This window comes from Magnolia sinica, chromosome 1, assembly GCF_029962835.1.
Source record: "Magnolia sinica isolate HGM2019 chromosome 1, MsV1, whole genome shotgun sequence".
NCBI classification, from domain to species: domain Eukaryota; kingdom Viridiplantae; phylum Streptophyta; class Magnoliopsida; order Magnoliales; family Magnoliaceae; genus Magnolia; species Magnolia sinica.
In genome coordinates this window covers 121,314,647-121,329,428 of record NC_080573.1, presented here as the reverse complement: position 1 = coordinate 121,329,428, position 14,782 = coordinate 121,314,647, and the positions used below count along the sequence as shown (strand labels likewise).

The 14,782-nt window shown below is 38.1% G+C and overlaps 1 long non-coding RNA gene across 1 annotated transcript; it reads left to right on the top strand.

Annotated features, from left to right (window-relative positions):
- On the top strand, positions 1–14,024 carry LOC131256305 (uncharacterized). The gene is made up of 3 exons (XR_009176734.1): positions 1–82; positions 10,844–11,139; positions 13,392–14,024. It is a non-coding gene; the product is annotated as an uncharacterized LOC131256305 (long non-coding RNA).
- Positions 14,025–14,782: the final 758 nt, after the last annotated feature.

Genomic DNA, 14,782 nt, shown 5'->3' with positions numbered 1-14,782 from the left:
CTCTCATGGAGCGCTTCTACTTCCATCTCTTCCTGGAATTTCATCAGCCTCCGAAACTGAGCTCTGCCTTCCCATCACACAGGTGCTTCAAATGTTATTTTCTTTTTCTTCTTCTACGCTTTGCTATTTCCACTTCCACATGTAAACACATGTTCCAATATGCAACACGTGTGCGTGATCTGAGCTTTCCATCTAGCCTAAAAATCAGGCCATTCCACCCTTCAAGTAGGTCACAATGTACAAATGCTCTAGTTGTTTCATATGCAGTGGCCCACCGGATGTGTGAAATTGCCTGATTTTTTAGGCTGAAGATATGAGCAATATTTCCAATCTGATTCTTTTGAGACGACCTGATGGAAGCAACGCGAAAGTCCAGTCCACTCATTTTGAGACTACCCCGTGTGAGTTAGGGGCCGTTCATCATTTGGTTTCGACTGTTAGGTGTTGTGGCCCACCAAAAAAGTCCAGTCCACTCATTTTCCTTTGTCCTTTCTTTTCCCTTAAAAAAAAAATACAACCAGAAGTATCGCAAAAGAACATGGGACTGTAGCAGTTGGATCTGGAACCGTTTAAAAGATGATCTCCACTGTCCATGAAGGATAACCGATAACGAAATTCTTCTATTGGAATATTTCATCAAGTTTGTTATTAATGTTTTGTTGTTGAATATAGACCGTCTTTGTGGCCATTGCATGGCGGGACATTGATTTTAAAATCAAGGACTTTGCAATCTTGATGATTTTTTAGGAAGCCACATTGCTCGTTGTAATCCGTCTGATTAACCGTTTGGATCACTAAATATCATCCCAGGTCCAATGTGTAGTCCCTCGAATCCTACGGATGTATTCTAATTTTTCACAAACCTCGTTTTTACTATTACCACTTGCCCATGTGGATGATCGGAACCATTCAAGTGGTAGCTGCTGCCATTAATAGGCCATGGGTAAATTACGATTTTTTTTACAAACAATCTAAACCATTGATCCATCTGGTGTTGCTTGATTTTGGTCAACAGATACAATCAAAGTGGAATTACGCCCACCAATGGACCTTCAAAGGACAAGAGAGATATAGACAATGGGACGTGTTGGTGGTTGGCCGTGGATCCACCGATGTCCAGGTTAGGTTAGTAGATTATGATCAAAGGTCAGAGTTTGGGTATTTTATCTTACCTCCCTTTGCTGAGGGTAACCCTAAATATAGGGTCCTTGGGTAGTTCTGGAACTGTCGTGTCTTAATGGGATACACTGCAGTCCCCATTCAGATGGGAAACTGATGTAGGACATGGCACAGTTACATTCCTAGCAGGGTTGGACCAAAAGAAGGTGGACCGTAAATTAATCATAACTTTTGATCCGGGTATTGTTACGGCGCACCTTACCGAGTATCAAGAACTGAAGTAGCACGACAACTCAAGGATAAGTTCTTTTGAAGTAGAGGGGACTAATGTTGAGTAGGTCACTGACACTTTCTTGTCCAAGATGGACCAGAGAAGGCCCGGTTGGAGGCGGAAGTCATCAAGACCATCAAAACCTTAAAATAGGCATATCTCACAAATCGAAATATTTATTCGATATACCATATATGATTTTGGGGTAGGATGAGCTACTTTAGACCCATGCTGAATTTGCGAGATTCCATCAGATCGGCGGTCAAATTTCATGTTTATTTCCATTTTTACTATTGTTAGTAAGTTTTGGTTTGATTGTAACTCTTCATCTGTTGGGCTTTAAGAGTTTGTCCAAAATGAAAAGTGCTTAGAATAATTAGGAGAATAATGTAGTTAATCCACATAGGACACTTACTATAAAAAGTAAAATTACTATTTATAGTAAGTTACGAATTTTAGAGAGTTTTAGTTGTAGTTTAATTCCATAACTTCTTTCAAGGCTTGGTATCCCTATTTAAAGGGTTGTAAAGTTGTTTATTTCAATCATCAATCAATTTACGAATTATCATTAATACTATTTCTATTTTCTTGATTTTTCCTCATAGATTCGAGAAGTCTTTATGAAAAGTCTAGAGAAGCGTCGTGGATTCGAAGTAGTTATCCTTGAGGAAGACGATAATCAACCTCATCACGTTCATCCCTGCGTCAATTGGTATTAGAGCGAGGACTCCCCTCGAGCCGATGGTAAACAACGAAGGTATGAACCAAAATCCTATGGACGGTGATCCAGGGATTTGTTATCTTTCAGAAAGAATGAAAACTTTCTACTTGAAGAGTCAGTTGACCATGCAAGTGCTGCAGGCAACCCTCAACTGTCTTACGGATGCGTTGATTCTGCCCCGAGCCCAAGGCGATACTCAACCACCCCATAGTTGTTGTACGGCACAATCTTGATTTCCATATAGCACTACCAGTGATGAATCGTAGGACTACACCAGATAATTCAAGCTGTAGTTACAAGGATCTTGATGAAGGCTTTGACTGACGACCAATTCATAAGGGCGATCGTCTAGATCGTGCTGAAAGAAACTATTGAGGTAAGGCCGAACTTTCTAATTTTAATGGTTTATTATACATAAAAGATTTCCTTAATTGGTTAGTCGAAGTAGAGAAATATTTTGATTACATGGACATACCAAATCATAAAAATGTAAAATTAGTAGTGTTTAAATTAAATCTTGGTATTTTTGCATGGTGAGAGCAATTACAACCTCACGTGCCAAACAGAACAAGGCACCCATCTCATCATAGTCACGGATGAGATGTCTTCTTAGATCATGATTCCTCTCTAATGATTACAAGCAAGTATTATTCCAGCAATACCAAAATTGCTGACATGGAAATTGAACTGTCACAGATTAAACCGAAGAATTTCAGCGGTTAGCAACACGAAACGATCTGTCAGAAACAGAATTGCAGAAGGTAGCACAATTTATAGGAGGGTTATGATTGGCAATCTAGGATCGAATTCATATACATCTAGTCGAGACCGTGGATGAAGCAGTTCTGTTGGCAGGTAAGGCAGAAACGCAGCTTCCAAGAGTCTCTAATCAACCTTATCCTTCAACTCGGCCCCTATAACGGGTCTTACATATGATCCAGTGCTGGTAGAAGGAAAAGAACCAGTAAGAGGACATTCCCAACCTCCTACAACCACAAACCATGACACGAGGAGCAGTCCATCTAGGCCTCAACATGTAACACTTACAACAACAGGCTCAAGTAGGATTCCAAATCCTTACGTTCGGCATTACTGACGGTAGTGCTGAAAACACCAACCAGGTCACTTATCAAATAGTTGTCCCCAACGACAAGTGGCGAACCTCGTCATTAATGACGGTAGTGCTGAAAACGCCAATGAAGATCCAGATGTTGAAAAACTGGAGCACAGTACAATGGACAAAGCAAATGAGAAAGGTTAGGTTCAGCAGAATCATGGTGAGTTGCTTGTTGTAAGGCGATTATTGTATGCGCTAAAAAAAGAAATATACCCACAACGACATAACATCTTCTGAACTAGGTGTACAGTAAATCGAAAAGTTTGTAACGTGATTATTGATAGTGGGAGCAGCAAGAATATCGTCTCAAAGGTTATGGTGGAAAAGTTACAATTAAAGACAGAGCATCATCCCTCCCCATATACGATCGGTTGGATTAAAAATGTCAGCGAAACAAAGGTAATTGAACAGTGCACTATATCTTTTTTTATTGGTAAATATTATAAAGACGAAGTAGTATGCAATGTAGTTGACATGGTGGTTTGTCACATACTACGTGGTTGAAGATGAAATCAACACCCACTGAAGTCTCACGATTCTCCGGAACAAGTTAATGAATTAGATCAAGCAAGGAGTGGGTCCCACAATCACCTTTTCCATTTAACTTCCAAGGCAAGCTACTACATTAAGGACGAAGAAAGAGAGAGAGAGAGAGAGAGAGAGAGAGAGAGAGAGGTGAAATGGTCTTTCCCGCGTAAGGGACATACCTATTGAACCCCACAAGAGACCTTATTTGGGATCCACTGGATAGTCTTGTATCATATCCAAGCCGTCCACATGAAAGGGGTTTTAATTTTAGCCATCGAATGAAGTTTAAAGGCAGAACTCATCACGGATAGACCACACCAATGAAAACTATCTAGAATTAATGCACAACACTCATGCAGTTATGGGTCACAAATAACTCTAAAAAATAATTTAAAACAACCCTACCATGGGTTCACAACTATCATATTAAAGTGAACGGATCATATCAGACGAGGGGTGACCCCAATTGTTGATCTAGTGGGGCACACACTTCATTCTCAAAAGGCCCTTTCGATTTCCACAACATGCCACCATATAGAGGATGGTTGGTAGAGGGCATTTTCATCTTTCGAAAGGCTGAAAAGTGTCCAGAGCTTCTTTTTTTTTTTTTTTTTTAAGATATGGACTAAATATTTGGTGTTAGCACCTTTATTATGTCATAATTGAGGGTTATTTTAATTAATTTCCCTCAACATAGTCAAATTCTGTAGTGACTGTCAATACTAGTCAAATTTATGTGGGCCGTCATAGTGTATGTTTTTTATCCATACCATCCATCCATTTTTCCAGCTCATTTTAGGACATGATACCAAAAATAAGGTAAATCCAATGCTCAATGGGACCACACCAAAGCAAATAGTGGGGATTGAATGCTTACCATTGAAAATTTCTTGTGGGCTACAAAACTTCTAAATATTTTGGATAAAGACAATTTTATATTTTCCCTTCACCCACATTTATGTGACTTTTTAAATAGGTTAAATGGCTAACAAACATAGTGGTGGACCTAGGATGGTTTCAACAATGGGCGTAATTACTATTCTGATTGCTTCCTACAGTGTGGTCCACTTCATCTTTGGATCTACCTCATGTTTGGGCTCATATCCTAAAATGGGCTTGCAACGTAAATGTACTGTGTATATGAAGCGAGCACAGAGCTTTTTCAGTACCAACCTGTTTATAGTGGGGTCACTACCAAGGCTGTCAATGGGCCAGGTCTAGTTGTGGTCTTGAACAAAATTTTAAACTATTTTGGGCCGGGCAGATACAAAATCCAGATTTTGCATGCCGGATGGCCGGATTAGAAGGGATTAGGTGGGATGGGATTCAAAAAAACGTAAAATTTACCCATGGCAGGAATTGTCCCCTGTTGCCGTGGGATAAGATTAATGCCCCGCTTTGTAGATAATACAGTGGTATATTGAATGGATATACCCACCATCATTTGAAATTACTGACAATAATACACATGTGTTATATCTAAATTGTTTATTTGTTTTGTAACCTCATTTTATGGCATGGGCCTAAAAATGAGGTAGATCCAAAACTTATGTCGCCCTAAAGAAGTTTTCAACGGTAAGTATTCAATCCCCATTGCTTTCTATGGTGGGGTCCACTTGAGCATTAGATTTACCATATTTTTTGGCCCATGCTCTAAAATAATCTCGATTAATGGGTGAACGGTGTGGATATAGCCCACACATCATGGTGGGACCTACAACAACTTGTTAACGTTGAGTGAAATTGGCATGGGACCCAATGCAATTCTATTTAATGTAATTCCAAGTTTTTCCATTCTTACCAGACATGGAGTGGAATTGGCACAGGACCATATGAATCCCATCCCAACTAATCCCTTCTAATCCCACCGCCTTAGGGTCTGTTTGGGCAGTTGGATTAGAAGGGATTAGGCGGGATGGGATTCAAAAAATATAATTATTACCCGTGGCAGGGATTGTCCCCTGTTGCCATGGGATAAGATTAATGCCCTCCTTTGTTGATAATACGGTGGTACATTGAATAGATATACCCACCATTGTTTGAAATTACTGAGAATAACACACATGTTATATCTAAACTGTTGGTTTGTTTTGTAACCTCATTTCATGGCATGGGCCTAAAAATGAGATACATCCAAAACTTATGTGGCCTCAAAGAAGTTTTCAACGGTAAGCATTCAATCCCCGTTGCTTTCTATGGTGGGGTCCACTTGAGCATTAGATTTACCTGATTTTTTGGCCAACGATCTAAAATAATCTCGATAAATGGGTGGATGGTGTGGATATAGCCCACACATCATGGTGGGACCTACAATAACTTGCTAACATTGAGTGAAATTGGCACGGGACCCAATGCAATTCTATTTAACGTAATTCCAAGCAGTCAATGCCGAATTTCCATCCCGTCGTTTATCACCCATCCGCGGAGATGCACTCATATGAACAGTTAGGGCTTTTTGTTTTTCAAAGAAATGAAAAATACCTGGGAAATAATAATTATTATAATTTCAGTGCTTTTGAAAATTCATGGGAATTTGTGCACGTGAAATTGGTTCAAAAGATGTAATGTTTATTTTTGAACTACAAGGTAATGCAAATGATATATCCATTCCGTCAGTTTGTTTTATTACAATATTTTGGAGCATGACACAAAAAATGAAGCAGATCCAACATTCAAGTGGCCCACGCCAAAAGAAACAGTGGCCCTATAAAGTTTTTAAGATTCCCTTTCATGTATGACGTGATCCAATTGAGTATTGGATATGCTATGAATTCAACTGGAATACGTAGATAAGCGAAATGCATCACAGTGGGACCCATGTATATTTTCCAATATTCTTGATTTTCGTGTCAAAAAGTATATAATCAAACCAGATAAGTAATAAATGTAGGAAAAGTAATTATTACTTTCTCACATTGCATTTACCATTTCACGGGAAAATTAAACAGGCCAGGGCAGTGGGATTAGGCCGGATGGGATTAAAAAAACATAATTATTACCCATGGCAAGGATGGTCCCTAAGATTAATGTCATGCTTTGTTGATAATATGGTGGTACATTGAATGGATATACCCACCATCATTTGAAATTACTGACAATAACACACATGTGTTATATCTAAACCGTTCATTTGTTTTGTAACCTCATTTTATGGCATAGGCCTAAAAATGAGGTAGATCCAAAACTTATGTAGCCCCAGAGAAGTTTTCAATGGTAAGTATTCAATCCCCGTTGCTGTATATGGTGGGGTCCATTTGAGCTTTAGATTTATCTGATTTTTTAGTTCATGCTCCAAAATAATCTCGAAAAATGGGTGGACGGTGTGGATATAGCCCACACATCATGGTGGGGCTACACAACTTGCTAACATTGAGTGAAATTGGCAAGGGACCAATGCAATTCCATCTAATATAATTCTAAGCTTTTCCATTCTTCCCAAACAATGGAGCGGAATTGGCACGGACTAGATGAATCCCATCTCACCTAATCCCTTCTAATCCCACTTCCCAAACACGCCCTTAGGATCATCACAGATCCACCCAGATCCAACGGCTACAGTCCCAACATAAGGGTGCGGCTTCGGTGGATCCCGGATCCACCGAGGTGGGTGGGATCCCTGACTGTGACGCCCACCTAGATTTATGTAGCTTACATCCATGCTATCTATCCACTTTGAAAGCTCATTTTAGTACAATATTCTGAAAATGAAGCAGATTTAAATCTTAAGTGGACCACACCACAGGAAACAGTGGTGATTGAATCCTCACCATTTAAAAATTTTCAGGAGCCACCGAAATTTTAATCTACCATCCAACCTTTTGATGAGGTCAAAAAGACCTGGATGAAGGGCCCACACAAATATCAGCTTGATCCAAAACTTTTTTGGCCTAAAAGAAGTTTTTAATGGTCAATCACCATTGTTTGCTGTGGTACGGTCCAACTGAGATTTGGACCTACTTCACTTTTGGGATCACGCCTTAAAACGAGCTGTCAAAACGGTTGGACCGCGTGGATGTAAGAAACATACATCAACGTGGGCCCCACAGTCAGGGGTCCCACCCACCTCCTGGACCTCCTGGGGATCTACCGAAACCGCGACCCCAACATAACATTAAAATAATAATAATAATAATAATAATAATAATAATGAGAAATGGATATGGATATTTTCGAATTTTCCCGCGTAACTTTAGATGATGGATCTTCGTTTGTCCTCGGATCTTTCTCGAATTACAAACCCTAATTTTGTTCTTATATCTTTCTCAAATTACAATCCTTACCCAAAGAAGTAATTTCTCAGACTCACAATAACAGAAGACTAACCCCCTTGGGTTTGTATTGAGTATGTTTCCATCTTTTCATTTCAATTTGGTTGAAATTTCCTTTTTGGATTTCTCTTCCCCTCTCACTCTAAACTCATTGGGTTTGTAAGGGTATATTTCCTTCTTTTTTTTTTCATTTCAATTTGGTTGAAATTTCCTTTCCCTTGAATACTGGGTTTGGGTTTCTCTTCCCCTCTCACTATGAACCCATTGGGTTTGTATGAGTATATTTTCATTTTTTTTTAATTTCAATTTAGTTGAAATTTCCTTTCCCTTGAATACTGGGTTTGGGTTTCTCTTCCGCTTTCACTCTCTCTATAAATTCCTTTTATCTCCAGCAAAGAGAGAAGAGGAAGAGAGGGAGAGAGATAGAGAAAGAGAAAGAGAGAGATCCTAACCTATGGCTCAAAACAACCCCTACAGAGTCCCTAATGGCGTTTATTTCGAACCTTCCAATAGCGAAATAGTGTATTATCTTGACAGAAAGAATAGTGGGCTTTCACTTCCACCCGATTTGATTGAAGAATTTGATATCTATACATGCTCCCCGGATGAACTTATAGGTGAGTGAGAGCTGGTTTGGGTCCTAGCTAGGATTGGTTTTAGCATTTTCACTCTTCATTATATTCTCCTTTCGGAGTCTTTTTCTTTCTTTTTTTCTATCTGTATCTTTGCTTTCTCTACCTTGTTTCTTTAAGGTGAGTTTGGATGTTTCATCGAATTGAATTGCAAAATTTGTTCTTCTCATAAGGCGGTCATGAGCAAATTGTAATTTCATTAGCACTTACATTGACCCACCCATGCTCCAAATTGCAACTAGATTACTTTCAAGCTACGCTTGAAAGTTCCGTAACTGCAATTTGAGGGCTACTTCATTTGAACTTCAATTAACTTGTGCATTGATGCACAGCTACGGTGAGCTGAAGTTAAGGAGTATATTATTATTATTATTTTTCTTTTGGAGAAAGGGGGAAGCACACCACCTGTAATTTTATTAATGAAGGTAAAATTTACATTTGAGAAGGGTGGCAACAACTTAGCCCAACCCCTTACAATGGCTCTATACAAATACAAAAAAAAAAAAAAAAAAAGGGAAGAAGAAGGAGAAGAGGTCTCATCAAAAAAAAAAAGTATATATAACAAAGGCTCCCCAATTGACACAAAGACAAGAAAATCTATGAGCATATAAACATACGCATAGATTAGGAGAAGAGGATGGAAGAGTTTCTCAGGAGCATTGCCACTAATGGCATTGTTCTCTAGCCTCTGTATGGAACAATTCAACAAAAAAGGATAGTTAGTTTCCTGTTTGTAAAACTAATCTGGAATTGGTTTAATTCATATCATTCTTCTTTGTAGTAATTCAGTAGATTTATCTTTGTTTATAGTTTAGTTTGATCTTATTTTATGTTTGTTGGTATTCTATTTTCCTTGTTTACTTCTTTCGTTTTTTTATGGTGTACGGTCCTGTTGATCACGTTTGATGATTAGATGATCACGATTAGCTAGTGAAATTCTTCTGATTTTCTCTTATGGGTATATTGGACTATTTGCTTCCATCTGCAAGAAATTTCTTTATAAGCTCCTTGTTGCGGTGGTTTATCAGTGAAGTTTCATTAACTTTCTTTTTTATTAGGGCCCATTTGGATACCACCAAATAAGTTACTTTTTCTACTTACAGCAGTAGATGAGCAACTTATTTGAGATAAGTAAGTTTGGTTTATGATCAATTATAAGTAGCCTTTTTATTTAAAGTTACTTAATCACTTCAATTTAATGAGTAAAAATCAAGATAAGCTACTTAAGGTATAAGTAGCTTATCTTAACTTACAATCCAAACGACCCTTTAGTGTATCAAGTCACAATTTAATTATCAGTAAGAGCTTATTTATTCCAAGAACAAATTCTTCCACTTATGTCTTTTATTCCATCATTCTCTTTTACATTCATTAATAATTTCTTCTTATACATTGTTATTGGGGAAAAATTAGATTAGAGAGAAAGTCCTCTCTAACCTCTAGATTTATAAGAATAAAAAGAACCAGAGAATGCAAGACTCCAAAGATTTCATGCACACCCAAAAAGGAGCAATCTACACCAACACTACCCTTAAGATGGAGTACAAATATAATGTGCACCTAGCTTTGATACAACATCTTACAGACGAGATATGCTTGAACAAACTTGGTGAAGACATCAACAAGCTAATCCCTCGATGCAAGATGAGGAGTAGAAATGATGTCAGCTAACAACTTTCTCGAATAAAGAGACAATAAACTTCAATATACTTGGTTTACTTATGGAATATGAAATAGAAAACAATACGAATAACTACTTGGTTATAGTAGAATATATAAATGCATAGGAGACATCATACCTTTGGACCAAAATTCAGCCTCATCTAAATAGTGGAAAACAATTGACCACTTCTTACTTTTCTAAGAAACAAGATTACGATCAACATTCCTTCATAATGCTTCATTCCCTTCTCTCTTATCTCTTAGTGTCCTTCTTTCTCAATATGTTCTTTTATTCTTTTTCCCTTAGCTTTTGTATAATTTTCTTTGACTTAATCTCACTCATTATATAGTGTAACAAAATTGCACGTGCTCCATACATATTGATCATTTATTCTTTATCCTTTTTAAAAGGTATGTAGGTCTCTTCTTTTTTCCTCGATACACATTTGCTTGCTAGCTAGTGAATTTCTCTTTGCTTTTCTCCCTCCTTTTGTTAAATTGGACTGAATTCCTCTTGATTTATAGGCAAATTCCAGTATGGGAAGGAGGAGGAGTCGTATTTCTTTGTCCCAAGAAATTTGGAGAAATCACGGAAGGAACGCATTGTGAAACAAGATTATGGTTTTTGGAGGTCAACTGGAAATATTAAAGAAATATACGTAGGTCGAGTCATCTTGCAAAAGGGAACGTTGGATTTTTGCATTAAAATTGCTAAAGGAGAACATAAAAAAACACCTTGGAAGATGCATGAGTACAGTCTTGCTTCCAAAAGTTCATCAATGGATCAAACAAGCTCTGGTATGGGTGCTAAAACGAAGAAGGTAAGAAAATAATGAAAATATTTCAATTTTTTTTTAATTCAACCTTTGTTATTAGTTGTTTTTTCTTCTCTTTAAGTTGATATTGTGCTTGTTCTTCATCTTCTTCATATATATATATATATATATATATATATATATATATATAGCTTTATCGTTAGTTTTACCATTATCAATTTCAAAAAACAAATATTGTTTCAAAGTATCTTCTAGGTTTTGCAAATAGTGCTTGATGGATCCTTTTGATCATCTTGTTACATTTCGTGTCTTCAAACTATCCCAAGAAATTCATGAAGCGACTGAGGTCATGAAGGCATTACCTGTTTTTGTTATGTGCACGATGTGTTGTATCAATTTAGTGTAGCTGATTACTCTGGAGGCTTTTGTATTTTTTCTTAAAGAAAATAACAATTTGGGTAAGAAAGGGTGCAAAAAATAGAAAGCTATATGATCCAGTTTGAATTTTTCTGCTCAACCCCAAACACAATGCTTACCGATCTGAGGAAGGCCTCAATGCACATATTCACTTAATTATAACTAGGGTACATCCAAACACACCTTTTTCACAGATGCAATGCATGAAACCAAGTCACTAGAATGGACTAGATACTTTTTGGCAAGATCGGAATTTTGAGGTCTCGTTTTAGCATGTGGAGCCAACCTAGGAGAAAAACCAAGTATTCCAATCAAATGTCCACCATTCAATTTATAGAGATAATTTACGCTGTGTTTGGATTGACTAGTGATTTGCATTGCAAACATATGGTTTAGTAGTGCTCAGGTTGCAGATAATTTTTTTCTTTCATGTCCAACATAAAATTCACATGATACAAAGTTGGAATGTGGATGTTCAATATGTAATGTAAAGGAAATCACAATCTGGTTATTTGAATATTCGAATGATAATGCAATCCAGTTCAATAGTATATCCAAATGTACAAAAATCACACAGGTGTCGACAGTAAATGAGCCATTCTAGCCAGGGGTTACTCATGAAGATGAGATCCTAATTTTGTGGTAAACCATGCAAAGAGATTAGGGCTTGGTTCTTTTTTCTTTGTTCAGTTTTCTATATTCCTTATTAATTAGGGTTCATTTGGTTGCACCAAAGATCATTAAATTCATAATATTTGAACCAAATTAGACCGATTAATCATGAAATATCATGATATTGGATTCAACCAAATGCACCCTTAACTAAAATCTTTTAATATAATGTACTTCCTTGTTCATGCATAGATGACAATGTTCATCTGTATGTACCTATTTTTTTTTCTCTTTTTTGCAATTTGGGGTCTGTTTGGAAGTTGCTATTTCAGCATTGAACCAAATGTAGATTGGGCCAAAATGGTCATTGTGCTCTATTTAGCTCTTTCATATGTTAAGCTTACTTGCAATTTGAAGCAGGGAACAATTGACTTTATCTATTGTGCTAGATAGGGGATTGGATTTTCGGCACTTACAAAACAAACCCGATCTCAACACCATACATGTAACCATTTAAATAGGGAGCAATGGCAATTTGCACTCTATTCCAAATGGAGAGTTATTGTAAATCACCCACAATGAGGGTTGGGTAAACCCATTGTTTGTCGATTGTCGATATTCCAATCACATTAGAATGAACGGTATAGATTGAATTAAGTTCAGTGGTTGTAGTTGAGAGAGAGAGAGAGAGAGAGAGAGAGAGAGAGAGAGAGAGAGAGAGGTTGACTTGTGTTTGGGTTGAGCATCAGGCAACCCGACTCAACCCGAATCCAACCCTAATATGTATAATATACTAACATGCATAATTGTCCATGAGAAACCCTAGTTCCAAAATGGATTGTAGTTCCAAAATGGATTGTATACCATCGAATCTGAATATTTTTAAAGTAGACACCCCAGATGAGGGCACTGAAATAAGAAGGCAGAATGATGAAATTTGAAATGAACGGCCCGAATGAGGGCCTAGATATTGAGTCAACCTGAATTGTGGTAGGGTTGTATGTATACTCACATTCAATATCTCGAGTTGTGCTCGGTTTGGATTGGGCCTCCAGCTGAGTCCTCTTGGGCTTGGGTTCGGGTTGTTACCGGCCTAAGTTGCACCCCTTGGTTTACATTTTTATACAGATAATATCATAGAGCACAATGAGTGTGTATGAATCTGGGCCGTCGATTTAGTGGACGACATTGTTCCTTCTCTGGTGTGTGGTAAGAGATTACGCTTCTTTTTTCAGTTGATTAACTAATTCAACTTTATATATTTGCAGGAGGGCCGCTTTACTCTGTGTAAGATTTATGCGCACAAACCCGAGGAGGTGGAAAACCCAATGGGAGGAATGCCGGTGGGAGATGGAGATGGTTCTAATGTCCCTGATTCCGGACCACCCTCGTGGAACTTCGAGGATTTGCAAGCCTGGCTCGCTACCACTTTAGCGTAGATGAATAGCATACCATACGCATGCATACTGCTGCTGTTTACTAGGCACGCATAAGCATCGGTCCAAACATCCAAACCGTACGATTTGTTGGTCCTTCCTTGGAATAGGGCTTACCCTAGAAACCAGATTGAACGGATGATCCTATTTGCCTGCCTATTGAGCGGCTGTGAATTAATCAGATGGAGGAATAGAGATAAGGTGGATAATCAAGTTCAGGTAATAAACTCCAATTCATCAGACGGTTAGGATTATCAGATCAATGTGATTTTGGACGATGTGATATTGACTGTAGGGCTGATGATATTGCAAGTCACGTGCATGGTGGGCGTGTGCATGCGTACGGGTTATATGATAGTTTAGCCATCTGATTCGTTTTTGTGATTGTGATACTTTATGGGGTTGAATGTGGACAATGAAATATTAGTTTGATAAATGGATAATAATTGATTTTTTTTTTTTAAAGGAATTCCATTATGATGTATATCATATTGAACTAGTGAATGGCTCGTGCCATGCACGTGGGAAACAATACACATTTGAGTGGCTTGGTTTATGAGCTAGAGTTTTTCACTGTGGGCCCCACACGATGAATGGCTTGGATCTCTCACATATGTGCCACGTAGGCATGTGTTCTGTGAGGAGAGACCACAGCAGGCAATGTCAACTTGCAACTACCATTTGAGAGGAGTATTAATTTAAACAACCAGGAGTCTTCCTGTACACTCGCGGGAGCTAGTTCATTGATGGCACGTGTGCTGATGTCTACGATCCACGCCATTCATCAGGTGGTTTTCATTGCTCGTCTGGTGAGCCCTGCCTTTCCATCGTAAATAATCTGAAGAGTGGATTTGTAGGACATTGATCGAATGAAAGTATCTCCTCTGGTTGGTATGATTTTTCTAACTTGACTAATAACGAGTGAACTGGACCTAATGGACGGTCCATATCAATGATAGCAATGCCCATTTATTCAAAAGGAACCAGGTGCATTTAAAATCGAGTTCATCTAGGTTTACTCTGGCATCCCTTCATCCCATTATCGAAATCGGATTGGCTCTTATCTTCCTGAGTAAACTCAGTTGGGACCACCTTGAATGTTTGTGGTCTATCCACACCGTCCATCCGTTTTTCCATCTAAATTAAGGATTTGAGCCCAAAATTAAAGCACATCCAAAGATCAAGTTGATCATACCACTGCAAACAGTGGGGATAATGACTTC